The sequence below is a fragment of the Heteronotia binoei genome, chromosome 13, assembly GCF_032191835.1.
Source record: "Heteronotia binoei isolate CCM8104 ecotype False Entrance Well chromosome 13, APGP_CSIRO_Hbin_v1, whole genome shotgun sequence".
Lineage (NCBI taxonomy): Eukaryota > Metazoa > Chordata > Lepidosauria > Squamata > Gekkonidae > Heteronotia > Heteronotia binoei.
The window spans coordinates 28640056-28654256 of record NC_083235.1 but is presented as its reverse complement, the minus strand read 5'-3'; the positions used below and the strand labels follow the sequence as shown (position 1 = coordinate 28654256).

Here is a 14201-nt window from a genome sequence, read left to right as displayed (position 1 = left end):
ATCAATGAAAGTCAGGCTTCAGCAATCAGTCAATTACAGCAATTAGTTAATTAGCCCACCAGTTAAGCTAATGGAGACTTCTGGCCCTAAAAACAAACACAGGTTTGTATTACTATTTTTTCTCCAGATCTCGAGTATTATTAGGCTTGTTCTGCATTTTGATACAACTAGTAAACAAAGCTGCTGCTGTCTGGGTTTTTAAAAATCACCACTTCTGTTGTGTCTGTGTGTGGGGGGGGGGGTGGGGGGTGGGGTGGGGGGTTCACATTGTCCCTGTTTTCAAACCATAAACTTGATGTCCAGAAATCAGTTGGTGAGTCTTTTTGTGGCACAGAGAGAGACATGACCACCTGCCTCAGGTCTCTATAACAAGCTGAATGAAAAGCTGGCTATTGAAATTGCTATCCTGAGTCATGTGTCACAGTGTGAAGTGACAGACGCTTATTGGCCAGTGACTTGTCAGTAGTACCAGCTCTTCGCTTGCAGTGTCTTTCATTTGTTTAAACTTTCATCTTATTTTAAAAAAAATGAGTTGTCCCTTAATCTTAAAGGACTGGATGCTATGCTGCTCAGAGAGTCTGGGGAACATTTATCCTGCTTTCAAGATAGATAAAAATTTCTTCTACCACAGGACATCAGCCATTTTCCATATCCATCCAGTTAAAAAGAAAATCCTGATAACCTTTTGTCAATTTCAGTTTCCAACTTAGGGCTGCCAACCTGTCTTGTCCCTTTAATGGAGGCTTGATGGATGGAAATAGGCAGTTGAAGCTTTTCATGGCATAGAGGTCAATAATATCACCTTGTAAATATCATTCCATTAAGTTCCTGTTAAAGAAAGAAGAACCCGCTAGATCAGACCGATGGTCTATCTAGCCCAGCAATCTGTCTCATACAGTGCCCAACCAGTTCCTAAGAACATAAGAGAAGCCATGTTGGATCAGGCCAATGGCCCATCCAGTCCAACACTCTGTGTCACACAGTGGTAAAAAAACCAGCTGCCATCAGGAGGTCCATCAGTGGGACCAGGACACTAGAAGCCCTCACACTGTTGCCCCCCCCTCCCCCAGCACCAAGAAGTTCACAACTTCTGGTACAGGGATTCATAGGCTGACTGTCTCTGAATGTCGAGGTTCCCTTTAGTGATCATAGCTAGTAGTCACTGATAGACCTCTCCTCTGTCTAGTCCCTTTTTAAAGTTATATCTGTGGCCACTGCTAAATCCTCTGGCAATGAATTCCACATTTTAATCACTCTCTGTGTCAAGAAGTATTTCCTTTCCTCCAGCCTGAATCTACTGCCCATCAGTTTTACCGGATTCCCTTAAGTTTTAGGGGAAGGCCATTTTTTCCTCTACAGGCTATTGGGAATTTCTGTGGCCATTAGGCCTGAATAGGGGAAGGGGGTCAGGTGAAAGACACACCTGCTGAGAAGAAATAAACGTAGAAAGACTGGGGATTTGGCTAGGTTCCGTGGCTTTTTAAAAGCCATATCCCTGTTCCAGATGGTTTGGCTCCCATCATCAGCACTAAGCAAAAAAGGGCATTTTACAAAAGGCCAACAGGGAAGGGGGGGGGAGAGCTGGGGAGCTTCCAACTCATTTAACCAAAAGCCTCCGTGAACCGCTTTCCCCCAGCCAGGGCTGTGACCCCTCCAACCCTCTGTCCTTCATTCCCGCTGTAAATCCGTCCAGTTTATGGGACTCTGTCTGGCCAGGCTGCCGAGGAGTGGAGTTCATGCTCCCCTGGGAAGCGACTGGGCAGCCAGCAGGGGAGGGATAACTTGATAAAGCTGAAGGGCAGAGGGGGAGGCAGCGCCTGTGGTCAGAGGGGAGAGGTGAACAATGTCTGTAGTTCTGGATATTCCTGTTCAGGCTCCAAGAACATGCGTATCCGGAAAGTTAGAAGCCTCGCCGGTGCACTTAAAGGAGGGCAGAAGAGATGCTGGTATTTTCCCTTGGAAGTCTTTTTCTAGGGATAAAGTAGGAGACCAGTAGCACCTTGAAGACCAACAAAGTTTTATTCGGAATGTAAGCTTTCAAGCATACTTCATCCATACTGTCTGATGAAGTAGGCATGTATACGAAAGCTTGCATTCTGAATGAAACTTTGTTGGTCTTAAAGATGCTACTGGACTTCTCCTTTGTTCTACTGCTTCAGACTAGCACAGCTGGCCACCTGGATTTTTCGAGGGATGTTTGCAGAAACAGTTACGGAGCCCAGGGAATGCATACGGAAGAGGAAACCTCTTGCATCTCCAGCAATGGGAAGAGCATAGGTGTTAAAGCAAACTGAGGGTTTGATATTCCTTGCTTCGTTTTTGCGAGAAAAATGATATATGAAACTGCCTTATACTGAATCAGACCCTCGGTCAATCAAAGTCAGTATTGTCTACTTAGACTGGCAGCGGCTCTCCAGGGTCTCAAGCTGAGGTTTTTCATACCTACTTGACTGGACCCTTTTTAGTTCAAGATACTGGGGATTGAACCTGGGACCTTCTGCTTACCAAGCAGATGCTCTACCACTGAGCTGCTGTCCCTCCCATATCAGGGGATGGAACCAAAGGAGACACCATTCTACCTCTTTTTGCACTTTCAACCATATCCATGTTTTGTACTTTCTTAGAGCAGATCTGGGTTTAATGATGCTACTCTAGGGTGCCAGCTCTGGGTTGGAAAAATACCTGGAGATTTAGAGGTGGAGCCTGAGGAGAGTGAGGGTTCAGGGAGGGACTTCAATGGGGCATCATGCCACAGAGTCCTCCTTCCAAAGAGGAACTGATCTCTGTTGCTTGGAGATCAGTTGTAATCCCAGGAGGGTTGGCAATCCTATAGATCTGCCCCTGTCCTATGTAGTGGGGACTGAGATCCCTAAAATCCTCACTGTGAATAGGACAGGAAAAAGGAAAGGTCCCCTGTGCAAGCACCAGTTGTTTCTGACTCTGGGGTGATGTTGCTTTCACAACGTTTTCACCGCAGACTTTTTACGGAGTCATTTGCCATTGCCTTCCCCAGTCATCTACACTTTCCCCCCAGCAAGCTGGGTACTCATTTTACCGACCTTGGAAGGATGGAAGGCTGAGTCAACCTCGAGTTGGCTACCTGAAAACCCAGCTTCCGCCTATGATCGAACTCAGGTCGTGAGCAGAGCTTAGAACAGCAGTTCTGCAGCTTTAACACTCTGCGCCACGGGGCTCTTGTGAATAGGACAAGCCACATGTTAAGTACCTGCATCCATAACTGGCAGCTGACAAGGCACCATTTTGTTGCATCAGAACAGAAGATGGGCAGGATTGCCTACCAGCTGCAGTCTGCATATTTTTCAAGGACAGTCCTTGTCCCACTCCCGTACCAAGCCCATTTCAATAGCTGGTTGTTGAGATTATAAAGTCCATTTGGAGGACAGGTGCCATGTTCCTTGTCCTTCAAGGAGAGTCACAGCTGGCATGTCAGATGTGGCTGTTAAAAAGCAGTCCCGGACAATGTTGTCACCTGTGCTTCCAGGAGGAACGCCAGCTCCAGGAACACACCCAGCATGCAAACCTTTTCTTTTATGCAGTGTGTAATTCTGTCTATAATTTGTCTCTTCCACCTCTCTATTCTGGGCCATATGAACCTTAGCCGCCATCCATTTTCTCTTGTCCAGGTTGGTTGGTTGTCTTCAGGTGTTGGTTAAGGATTTGACACCAAGGCTAGAACTGAAAGTTATATTTATCTTCAGATGGTGTCTACAAGTTCACTTAATTGGGTAGCAGCAAGAAGTTTGGGGAAGAGAATTCCCCATTGTGGGGAACCATCTCAGTTCTAGGTTGCTTACTGATCTTCCAGGTAGGAATGAGCTTCTGCCATTGATCAGAACAGTTGGGATGGCTTGTATAAAGAGGGAGAGGGCTTCCTTTACCCCAGATTTCCTGACTCTCAAGATCTGTCAGGGAGAGGTGCTGGCCATGCAGGAAGACTCTTTCTTGTTTTGTACCTAATATGGCAACTGCCCATTAAATAAGTCTTCTTTTTAGTTGTATTGGCCCATATCCTACCACTCCACTGAGCAAAGTTCCTCAAGCCCAAGAATCTTTCCTTCAACTTCAGTGGCTCTTCCTCCAATGAAAGGGTCTTTGGTTTAGAAGAAGGGTCCATTGGCTGATGGAACTTCCTCCATCCTAAGGCAGGATTCCCCCCACATCAATTTGCAGCTGACCCAGCTGTGATTCTGGCTTTAAGGCGAGAGATGAACAGAGGTGGTTTGCCATTACCTGCCTCTGCGCAGCAACCATGGACTTCCTAGGTCATCTCCCATCCAAGTACCAACCAGAGCTGACCCTGCTTAGCTTCTGTCATCTGATGAGATCAGGCCAACCTGAGCTATCCATGTGAAGGCAGGATACATACCATTAATGTCCTTGCTCTGTATGAGCCACACTTAGACTGACCAAGTCCTGCCAGTGGCTCAACCCCAGTCTGGCTACCTAGATAACATTATGACCTCACTGTGACCTCACTAAAGATTGTTAAGTCACTCATCCTCAGCGACTCCTTACCAGTTGATAGTGGCCAAAGCCATCAAAATATTTCAGTGTGTTTCTGTCCCTCTCTCATCGGTCTGATGCAGGATAGAATATTTAACCATGATGAGCCACGAGGGTCATTCACTTAACTTCAGCCATCTGGTTTATTCATTTAAATAATTTATTTCCAACCTCTCAACCTTAAAGTCTTCCAAGACAATGGGCGATGGTGACTCCAATGCAACAAGATGAGCACCATCTGAAATAAGATCATCCAAAGCAAGTTCATCACCATCCAAAAGATCCATCAGAATCTTTAAAGTACAGTAAACTTGTTGGTTATCTTGCCAAGCTAGGCCCTACTTCCAGAAAGCAGTTACATGGAGACATCATCAACACATGTTTGTCTCATTGCTAGCAGACAACCCAGGATACCCCAACAGGCCTTTTTTGCTTTGTCTGGGTATAACAACCATGGTTAACCATGGTTTGCAACCACATTTGTGAGGCTTTTTGAGATCCTTGCTCTTCTTTCAGTGTAGGAGGGGCTTGGATCCCATACTTTGGCCACGTTTCCCTCTGTGGTCTCCCAGTGAGGAGCCTGCCTGGCCTGAGAATGGAGATGGAAGGAGGAGGCTATCAGCATGTTGTTCCTCCTCCTTCTTTTGCTGCCCTGAAAAGCAAACGCACATCCTCTTCAGCTGGTGTCCTGACTCATGATGAGGCTCAGCCCCCTTGTGAGAAGTTCTCACAGAATTATACCCAGAATTAAACTTTGTTGATCTTGGAGGTACGACTAGATTCACATGAGTTCTCACAGTTTGTTAACTTACACAAGCTATTTTACTGGTTTTCATTGATCTTACCAATTGCATTAATCCAGACTGATTCCCCACTAGCCTTGTACTGGTCTCATGCTCCTCTTCTTCATGGGGCTTCCATCCGATTTTGCACAAGCTACTGTGAGGCTGCAGCTCACTCCGCCTCTTTCCCACGGCAAGCAAGATCCTCCGAAAACAGGTTTCTGCTTGCTGCGGGAAAGAGGTGAAGCAAGTTGCAGCCCTGCAGCAGCTAGTACACAATCAGACGAAAGTGCCACAGAGAAGAGGAGCACGAGACCAGTATAAGGCTAGTGGGGAACTGGTCTCAGTCTCAGCTATAATCGCCCAGTTACATATACATCTTGACTTTAACTAGCCCTTCCTGGCATCTTACTCCCCATTTTCTCTCCACCTATATGCACAGCTTTTTTTTGAGCAGGAACACACGAGAACGCAGTTCTGGCTGGCTTGGTGTCATGGGGTGTGACCTAATATGCAAATGAGTTCCTGCTGGGCTTTCCCTACAAAAACTTTGTGTGAAACAATGGTAATGTCAGGGGGCGTGGCCTAGTATGCATATGAGTTCCTGTTGGGCTTTTTCTATTTAAAAAGCACTGCCTATATGTAATGGTTGAGGACATCTTGTTCCACTGTATTTGAAGAAGTGTATATGCACATGAATGGCTTAATGGCCCTCCTGTCTTCCACCATCCTCTGAAGTCTGCTCAAATTCGTGTTTGTTACATGAGTAACACTGTCCAGCCATATCATCTTTTGCCATTCCCTTCTTCTTCTGCCTTCTCTTTCCCACCGTCAGGATCTTCTCTGGTGAATGCTCCCTTCTCATTTGGTGGCCAAAGTATTTGAGCTTCAGCTTCAGCATATGACCTTCCAGGGAACAGTCTGGGTTGATTTCCCTTAGGACTGACTGATTGGATCTTCTTGCAGTCCAAGGGACTCTCAAGATTCTTCTCCAGCACCACATCTCAAAAACATCTATTCCTTTGCGCTCTGCCTTCCTTATGGTCCAGCTCTCACAGTCATACATTACTACTGGGAATACCATTGCTTTGACTATACAGACCTTTGTTGGCAGGGTGATGTCTCTACTTTTTATTAAACTTCCCAGGTTCGCCATAGCTTTCCTACCAAGGAGCAAACGTCTTTTAATTTCATGGCTACAGTCAACATCTGCAGTGATCTTGGATCCCAGAAATGTGAAGTCTGTCACTACTTCCATGTCTTCCCCTTCTATTTGCCAAGGTGTGATGGAACCGGATGCCATGATCTTAGTTTTTTTGATGTTGAGTTTCAAGCCTACTTTTGTGCTCTCCTCTTTCACCCTCAACAAGAGGTTCTTTAGGTCCTCCTCGCTTTCTGCCATTAGAGTGGTTTCAATCTGCATATCTGAGGTTGTTGATGTTTTCCCAGCAATCTTAACCTCAGAAAACCCAGAGGTTGGACAGTCTCATGATATTGTTCAGAATTCCACCCCCCCCCCACCCAGAAAACACTGCTTTTGGGTGGCTGCATGGACCAAAACCTCCATGTGGAAGCCACCCAAATAACTGTTTTCTTGAAGCTGCTTTTAGAATAATTTCTACTTAGGTATTGGCATAACCTTGAATATTGAGGTGCTGCTTTCGTGTTGCTTAGAGATTAATCCCGGCAATATCTCAGTGGCTCAGACTTCTGCAGTTATGAAATAAGCAGTTTATGAAACACCTTTCCCCTCATCGAAAATAACTCGGGCTTTTAACAAGAGAATTAATCCTGCAGAGAGAACTGGGGAACCCTCTGTAAAATACTGGTGCCTGTTTCACCGTGATCTGAAGCAAGCTTTTCCTACTAGACAACAAAACTCTCATCTTTACTTTCTATCCCGTAGCTGGAACAAAGGCAAATCAGCATTACTAACAGAGCAATGTTAAAAGGCACCTGGTGTTTTGCTCAGTTAACCTAGACTACCCCCCCCTCCATTTCCCAGGCTTATGGTATCTGAAGGGCCCATTTCAGTGACGTTGCCGCAGAAAAATGATTCAGGGAGGAGAGAGCCCTGAAGTGCACGCTGCAAATGGGATGTGGTTTTACAATAGACTCTAGGGTGTATCCTTTACTACCATTTTTATGTGGTGGCAAGGCCCCGAAGCTTGTATTCCATATTGTAGGAATTAATGGTACACCACTAAAATGCCAGGGGGACTCAGGTGCTGAAGTTGATACTTTTGCCTGTGGGCTACTCAGCTGCTTTTGCAGTCACTGCCGGCTACCGGGGTTACTGCAACTTGGAATTTGCCTGCCTTGTCCATGGAAGAAGAAATTGATGGTATGTCTTCTTACCATTAGCCATGACTGTCTCATTAAAATGGACTCATTAAAAATCAGTTTTGACTGTAATAGAGTCTCCAGCTTTCTGGAGAGCAGGGAGTGGGGGGTTTGGGTAGGAGAGGGACTCCAGTGAGGTATAGGGTTGCCAGCCTCCAGGCAGAGCCTGGCCGAGATCAGCTCCAGAATGTAGGTGGATAAAGTGCTGGTTGGACTGGAGTGAAGCATTAATATGCAGTCTATTTTATTCTGTCTTATCTTTGTGCTCCAGGCTTTACCATAGAATTACAGCCTGATGAAGAGTCGAAACGGAGATTTACCTGGGACATCCATTGCCGTGGTTATTGCTGCATGTTTAAATTTTGTGGTTCAACATTGCATCCAAAAGCAGGCTCAGGGCTAGGCACATCTAATTTCAGCACCCAGAAAGTTCAAAGCCTGTATTCTGAATATAATTAGGCAAGTAAAAATTTATGTCAGTTTCCTACAGCTTGTTTACCTGGAGGTAGAACTGTCAGCTCTGGGTTGCAAAATACCTGGACATTTGGGGGGAGGGGGTGGAACCTGAGGAGGGTGGGGTTTGGGGGAAGAGGACAGAATTCAGTGGGGCATAATGCCATAGACTCCATCTTCCAAAGAGGCCATTTTCTCCAGGTGAATGGATTTCTGTCACCTGAAGATCAATTGCAATAGCAGATCTCCAGCCACCACCTGGAAGTTGGTAACCCTAGCTGGGGCATTTTGTACATTATAGTTTCTAGGAGTATATTTAAGGGTCACACTGATAAGACTGTGGGAGATGCATGAATGGATCTTCTCTGTTTTGTTTAAGCATTAAAAGGAGCTGCTGGGATGTACTTTGACCTGGACCGGAGACCACAGTTTTCCTGTTATAAATTGTTCGGCACTCCCCAGAACTGCTGTTTGCTTTGTATTTGTTGGGGCTAGAGGACAGGAAAACAAAGCAAAGGGGAAGAGTTAAAAATTAGAATAGAGTCAGAGATATTATATTATAGCATTGGAAAAAGTGCAGAAAAGGGCAACTAGAATGATTAAAGGGCTGGAACACTTTCCCTATGAAGAAAGGTTAAAACGCTTGGGGCTCTTTAGCTTGGAGAAACGTCGCCTGTGGGGTGACATGATAGAGATTTACAAGATTATGCATGTAGGAGAAAGTAGAGAAAGAAGTCCTTTTCTCCCTTTCTCACAATACAAGAACTCGTGGGCATTCGATGAAATTGCTGAGCAGTCGGGTTAGAACGGATAAAAGGGTTAATCACCAAAGGGTGATGTGGAATTCACTGCCACAGGAGGTGGTAGCAGCTACAAGCATAGCCAGCTTCAAGAGGGGGTTAGATAAAAATATGGAGCAGAGGTCCACAGTGTGTGTGTACATATATATAAATGTTTGGCCACTGTGTGACAGAGTGTTGGACTGGATGGGCCATTGACCTGATCCAACATGGCTTCTCTTATGTTCTTAGATGGGCACAGAGAATGGAGACATGGGGGCTGTATTTCCCACCTGAATCACAATAGATCTTATTTTTGTTGGAAGTGCAATACCCTTCCAGGTTTACCACTGGCACCATTTTCCATTTGTAGCGGCAATCAGAACTGAGCAGGGAATCCTCCCCAGGTGGATGCAACACAGGACAGGAATGGTTCAGAACACTGAAACTCCACCTTGGTTGCTGATTCCCTTTGCCTGCTGCAACTAGACCAGACCAAAAGCCATTCAGGACATAGTTGCTAACAGTGTATAACTCCTCTATTTCTGCATTACCTACCAGCTCACCTTTCTACTGTTTTTATCCCCTTCACACTATTTAGTGAAACTGACTGGCTGCAGTTTAAATCTGCAGGGAGATATGCTGGACATAAACCAGTGCAATATTGAATCAACCACTAGAGGAAGCAAAACATGTGCAGAACAGACCCCTCCCCCCCCCCAAGAAACAAATGAAGAAAGAGCATGCAGAAAAGCCTTAAGACAGAGGAAAGCCTTTTTTATTTCACCAGTATCCTAGCTTTCAGTCTTCCCTTTCTCCCCAGTAAAGCTTTCTGCCGAAACCGATAAAAGTTCAGAAAACAGCAAATTTGTTTAAAAATCATATTGATTCTGCTTCAAAAAATCATATTAATTCTGTATGAACCTTGGCTGGCTGTGCAGACATGCCCTTTTGAAGAGAGAGAAAATATGCCACTGAAACTGGCAAGGTCTTTCTCTAGTCTTCTCAGTGTCACCAGATGAGGGAGAGGAATGAAATGGCCTGTGGCAAATCCTATGTTCCTGATAAAACAGAAGGTGCCCCATGCCTGTCAATAGTGAGCAGAAAAATACTTCCGTGCAGGAAGAAGGGGATACAATGTGGGGGGAGGGGGAATCAAATGGATGAAATCTGTGAAAGCCTGAAAGTGTAAATATGTGTTTCAGATGGAATGCATCTGTTCACAGGGGATACCCTCCCCCCCCAAAGGTTTAAACACAATTGTAAATCCACATTCCTACATGGTCATCAACAGATTTTTTAAAAATGATACAAGCACATTTAAAACTGCATTTCTGTCTTTCATACAGACTTGCCAGAAGAGGCTCCGAAGTGCATTGAGTGGCATGTATGAAATCTGTGTGTTGATTACAGCTTCCTCTTTTTGACATTGGGGAGTAGCATGGAGAATTTGGAAGGTAGTCATGGGGTTTTATATTGTTTTTGAACAACCAAGCATGTATTTTAACTATTGTGCCATAATGCCTAAAGCCCTGTGGCGCAGAGTGGTAAAGCAACATCACCCCAGAGTCGGAAACGACTTGTGCTTGCATAGGGGACTACCTTTATCTTTTAGGAGAGCCCTGTGGCACAGAGTGGTAAAGCTGCAGTACTGCAGTCCTAAACTATGCTCACAACCAGGTTGACTCAGGCTTCCATCCTTCCAAGGTTGGTAAAATGAGTACCCAACTTGCTGGGGGGGAAGTGTAGATGACTGGGGAAGGCAATGGCAAACCACCTCGTAAAAAGTGTGCTGTGAAAATGCTATGAAAGCAACGTCACCCCAGAGTTGGAAATGACTGGTGCTTGCACAGGCAACTACCTTTACCTTTATGTAGAGGCAGGCAATGGCAAACTGGCTCTGAATGTCTCTTCCTTTGGAAACCTTACAATAAATTGGCTGTGACTTTATGCCACATTCCACTACCAAGTGCACGTCTAGGAGTATAATAAGGCTGTTTTCACACAAGCAAGGATTCTCTGTGTTCCTTTCATCACCACTGTGAATGCATGTTGGTGATGACGACTGCACAGGTGAGATTTTAGTGTACACTTTCTCCATCTCCCTCCACCCCCGACTTTTCCCTTCCATGTTGGCAGCACATACTATGACCATGGATATCATGGCCCCCCGACATCTCCCTTGTTCCACACAGGGCTTTTATATAGAAAAAGCCCAACAGGAACTCATTTGCATATTAGGCTTACACCAAGCCAGCCAGAACTTTGTTCCTGTGCGTTACTGCTCAAAAAAGCCCCATGACAGCTCTATTAAAATTTGAAATTGGTGTGACAATAGAAAATTGTAACACTGTAGCCAGGTCTTTTTTGGGAGAAAAAGCCCAGCAGGAACTCATTTGCATATTAGGCCACACCCCTGATGCCAAGCCAGCTGGAACTGTATTTCTGTGCATTCCTTCTAAAAAAAAAAAGCCCTGGCTGTAGCAATTACCAATGTTGAAAAGCTCCCCCCACTAAACCTTCTGGTTGTGCAGCAGGGAAAAATGCTAGGAAAATGATGCCCACAATGGTCTGACAGCAAGAAACTGATGCTATGACTGAGGTTGGGACCTTTCCAAAATAAGAAAATTGATTTTCTTAATTTGTACTCCACTTTTCTCCTCTATGGGCACCCAAAGTGGCATATAACATTCTTCCCTTTTCCAATTTCTCCTCCCAGCAACCTTGTGCGATAGCTTAGGCTGATAGTGACCCAGTGACGACCAGCAAGCTTCAGTGGCACATTATTCCTTTCAGACAGCTGAATAATATGCTTTGACTGCATTCTGTACAAAAAATTTGGAGTTCAGCAGGTTTAAGAATGAGCATATGGATGAGAGGGAAATAGGGTTGCCAAGTCCAATTCAAGAAATATCTGGGGACTTTGGGGGTGGAGCCAGGAGACATTGGGGCGGAGCCAGGAGCAAGGGTGTGACAAGCATAACTGAACTCCAAGGGAGTTCTGGCCATCACATTTAAAGGGACAGCACACCTTTTAGAATGCCTTCCGTCCATAGAAAATAATGAAGGATAGGGGCACCTTCTTTTGGGGCTCATAGAATTGGACCCCTTGGTCCAATCCTTTTGAAACTTGGGAGGTATTTCTGGGAGAGGCACTAGATGCTATACAGAAAATTTGGCACCTCTACCTCAAAAAACAGCGCCCCCCCCAGAACCCCTGACACTCGCGGATCAATTCCCCATCATTCCCTATGGGAATCATTCCTGGAGGTGCATAATGGCTGTGGGGGTGGAGCTTCCCCCGCTGGCCAGCTGGCTGTGGGAGGGGGGAAGCCTGTAAAACCAGGGGATCCCCCGCTGGGACCTGGGGATTGGGAAGCCGAGAGGGAAAACCAGGAAACAGGGTGATTGAGCATGAAGTTGCTGGCATGCTCTGAAACCAAAGCACTCCCATTTGGAAGTCAAAGATAAGAAAACCTCCATGTGGAAGCTTCGCTAGATTTTGAAAGGTGAGGGGGCTGCAGTTGCAGGAGCAATTCTAAGCAAGTCTGCTCCAAAGTAAGCCCCGTGTTATTCAACAGGGTTTGTTTCCAAGAAAATATCCTTAAGCTTGCGGCTTGCACCTCCTTACACATTTAATATTATTTTAAAAACATCTGAATGGAATCAGGGCTGTGGCACTACGGGAAGACGAGGAGGTAATGCTTTCCCCTCCCCCCCGCCCCAGATTGTCTCCCCAGAAGCTGCTTTATGCCACATTGGAGGAAATGTATTGGGAGGGGGTGATTTAGATTGTGAAACAGCACAAGGGAATGTTTACAGCCCCCTCCCCAGTGCCATGGCCCTGATCTAATCCTTTCCCCCCAACAGTCTAAAAAATAGCACTCAATTGAAATCACAAGCACAGTAAAGAGCAGGAAATGTGATTGTAAATCAACTTGTCTACATGACTATCTATCAGCGTACAAGCCCACCAGTCTTAAAACTGATTTTCTGTTTCTCAAGTGGGCATACCAGCAGTGGCATAGGAGTCAAAAAGCATTTAAAGTGTTATATGCAGGGGTGCCACATCTGGGTTGGGAAATACCTGGAGATTTTGGAGGTGGAGCTAGGGGAGGGTGGGGTTTGGGGAGGGGAGGGGAAAGATTTCAGCAGGGTACAATATCATAGAGACCACCCTCCAAAGCAGCCATTTTCTCCAGGAGAATTGATCTCTGTTGTCCAAAGATCAACTGTAATCACAGAGAGATCTCCAGGCCCTCCCAGGGCCACATCCTAGACAGCCACCTAGGTAATTGTAGTAATTACCTACACCTGTCTGTAAGTATATTATCATGTGATGTATGGCTACGCCTTGCCGTTTGTACTCTGCAGAATGTTTGAGTTTTGTGCCTCTTGTAAAATTGTGAATGTTTTTTGAAGGTATGTATGATTGCTTTTGCAATCCTGAACAATTTGATGTTTGAAATTGCTGGTGATTTTATTATATTATTACTTTGCAGCTTGTAAAAGCCTTCAGTGAAACAAGGCAATACGTGCCTTCCTGTTGCATTCACGTGCTGGGCTGCCAATTGTCCATACATCGGCATGTATTGAAAGAAATCTCTGGAGCATCGGTCTCTCCATTCATGGCTTTGCCAACTTCTTTCCCGGATCTCCACCATCAAGACTATGAACTTCTATTAAGAATTGAAAGGACATTGGGTTTCCGGGTGATTTTTTGCACTTTTGCTTGAATTGTTTGATAAACTTTATATTTTCATAATTGAGGCTGGTTTTTCATGGATGCCTTAGGGCTTGTTTTTCCCCACCTGGAGATTGGCACACTACTTGTCTGAGATAAGTCTAATCTAGTTTGCCCTGATCTCTTCCATGGGGCTTCAAATACTTAATATCATTTCTATCATGGCCTAACTTTACTGGGATATCATTTTTAAAAAATAATGTGGAAGGACTGCAGAAATACTTAGTAAAAGGGCAAAGGTGCCATTTCAGGTTTCAGTAAAAACTAGTCTTCTGTCGCCTTAAAGACTTACTTATTGAAGGTCCCACTGACTAGAAGCCACTTCGTTAGAGGTGTGGAGTGAATTTCTTAACCAGTAGACAGATATACATATATGCATATACAAAGAGGGGGGAATTGTAGGGTTTAAAGGCCACCGTTGGCATCGTTTGTGACATTTCCATGCAAGACTTGAGAATATGCAAGATAAGCACAGTGACCACTCAGAATAGCTGCAGTTGATGATGATAATAGTTTTCCTAGCTGAGTTAAGTAATTTGACACTGTAGTGGCTAAAAAAAACCAAACCCATGGCGC

At 45.1% G+C, this 14201-nt stretch overlaps 1 long non-coding RNA gene across 1 annotated transcript; it reads left to right on the top strand.

Moving 5' to 3' along the window:
- LOC132581032 (uncharacterized) lies at positions 1–13646 on the top strand. The gene is made up of 3 exons (XR_009556108.1): positions 1–102; positions 10231–10338; positions 13384–13646. It is a non-coding gene; the product is annotated as an uncharacterized LOC132581032 (long non-coding RNA).
- Positions 13647–14201: the final 555 nt, after the last annotated feature.